The 2,500-nt window shown below is 54.2% G+C and overlaps 1 pseudogene; it reads left to right on the plus strand.

The window, feature by feature from the left end:
• Positions 1-354: 354 nt before the first annotated feature.
• LOC139432575 (large subunit ribosomal RNA) overlaps positions 355-2,500 on the plus strand; it is a 5,488-nt pseudogene continuing 3,342 nt past the window's right edge.

The following is a 2,500-nucleotide window of genomic DNA, read 5'->3' on the forward strand; positions in this document are numbered from 1 at the left end:
CAACACGGCTTCGTCAGATCGCGTAGAGTATCGATATTCGCGCGTCAGCGTAGCGTGAAGTGGTAACAACCACGCATAGCGAGGTGATTGAGAGAGCGTTTTGCGCTCTCCTTCCGTACTCGTCGCCCATCGAAGCGACGGATCGCTATGTTATGTTTGTTATTTTAACTACAGCCGAAAGAGCGCGCGAATATATCGACGGGTGCGTGCCGTTTGTGTGACCGAGGCGATGATATATTTTTGTTAAAAAAATATACGTTGTAATATAAGAGAGCTAGAGAACTTGGCGGCGGCAACTTAATAATTTTATATTTTTAAGAAAAAGCTACGCCTCCGACTCGCTCTTGTGAAACGCGACCTCAGAGCAGGTGAGAGTACCCGCTGAATTTAAGCATATTATTAAGCGGAGGAAAAGAAACTAACAAGGATTCCCTTAGTAGCGGCGAGCGAACAGGGAAAAGCCCAGCACCGAATCCCGCGGCCGGAAACGGACGCCGGGAAATGTGGTGTTAGGGAGGATCCGCTATCCCGAGATCGCACGGCGAGCCCAAGTCCTTCTTGAACGGGGCCACTTACCCAGAGAGGGTGCCAGGCCCGTAGAGGCGGCCGTCGGTAGCGGGAGGATCTCTCCTCAGAGTCGGGTTGCTTGAGAGTGCAGCCCTAAGTGGGTGGTAAACTCCATCTAAGGCTAAATATGACCACGAGACCGATAGCGAACAAGTACCGTGAGGGAAAGTTGAAAAGAACTTTGAAGAGAGAGTTCAATAGTACGTGAAACCGTTCAGGGGTAAACCTGAGAAACCCGAAAGGTCGAAAGGGGAGATTCAACGCGACCGGTGTTCGCGAGCTTCGTGTTTTGTTGACGAGCTGTCCCCCTCACGGGTGTGTCAGCCCGCACGGCACGTCGAACGATCGGGCATTGGACGCGTGCACTTCTCCTCCTGTAGGACGTCGTGACCCGTTGGGCGTCGGTTTAAGGCCCGCGGTGGAGACCGAACGCCGTTATTATGAGCGTTCGGACCCGCGGTGTCCCGACCGGCTCGACCGACGGTATAACTAAGGCGTGGGGCCGCGACTTGTTCGCGTCCGGCTCGTCGCAAGCGCGAACGTCAATCGAGGCGTCCGGGCCTGGTACCGGATCTTCGAACGTTCGGCTGTTGGCGACGTTGTCCTCGGACAGACCCCAAAATTTAATACACGCCAGTCTACGGCGCTATAGCTTTGGGTACTTTCAGGACCCGTCTTGAAACACGGACCAAGGAGTCTAGCATGTGCGCGAGTCATTGGGACTCTGATAAACCTAAAGGCGCAATGAAAGTGAAGGTCCGCCTCGCGCGGACCGAGGGAGGATGGGTCCGTTCTCGAACGGGCCCCGCACTCCCGGGGCGTCTCGTTCTCATCGCGAGATGAGGCGCACCCAGAGCGTACACGCTGGGACCCGAAAGATGGTGAACTATGCCTGGTCAGGACGAAGTCAGGGGAAACCCTGATGGAGGTCCGTAGCGATTCTGACGTGCAAATCGATCGTCGGAACTGGGTATAGGGGCGAAAGACTAATCGAACCTTCTAGTAGCTGGTTCCCTCCGAAGTTTCCCTCAGGATAGCTGGCGCTCGCATTGCGAGTCTCATTCGGTAAAGCGAATGATTAGAGGCATTGGGGTCGAAACGGCCTCAACCTATTCTCAAACTTTAAATGGGTGAGATCTCCGGCTTGCTTAAAGCGTGAAGCCGCGAGATACATTCGGATCAACGAGTGCCAAGTGGGCCACTTTTGGTAAGCAGAACTGGCGCTGTGGGATGAACCAAACGCCGAGTTAAAGCGCCAAAATCGACGCTTATGGGATACCATGAAAGGCGTTGGTAACTTAAGACAGCAGGACGGTGGCCATGGAAGTCGGAATCCGCTAAGGAGTGTGTAACAACTCACCTGCCGAAGTTACTAGCCCTGAAAATGGATGGCGCTGAAGCGTCGTGCTTATACTCGGCCGTCAGCGGCATGTGAGACGGGCCGGTCGATTCGTTCGACGTCGTCATGAAGCCCTGACGAGTAGGAGGGTCGCGGCGGTGAGCGCAGAAGGACGGGGCGCGAGCCCGTCTGGAGCCGCCGTCGGTGCAGATCTTGGTGGTAGTAGCAAATACTCCAGCGAGGCCCTGGAGGACTGACGTGGAGAAGGGTTTCGTGTGAACAGCCGTTGCACACGAGTCAGTCGATCCTAAGCCCTAGGCGAAAGCCGATGTCGATGTTGGTGTACCTTTGTAACGTTTCTTTTTATGTATTTATTTGAATATAGCGAAGTTTCGATATCGCAGCAGCCGCCGCTCACGTTCTTTTGCCGTCGTTCGTATTGCCGTAGCCGCGCGCCAATCGATGATGACGGATGTTATTGTTTTCTCGTTTCGGTTTGTGCGCGTACAGACGGTCGTCGTTGTTACGACGGCGTTACCGCTGCCCCAACAATATAACGAGAACAGGCATCTTAATTTTTCTTTGGCGTGTTGC

The sequence above is a fragment of the Onthophagus taurus genome, unplaced genomic scaffold (assembly GCF_036711975.1).
Source record: "Onthophagus taurus isolate NC unplaced genomic scaffold, IU_Otau_3.0 ScKx7SY_30, whole genome shotgun sequence".
NCBI classification, from domain to species: domain Eukaryota; kingdom Metazoa; phylum Arthropoda; class Insecta; order Coleoptera; family Scarabaeidae; genus Onthophagus; species Onthophagus taurus.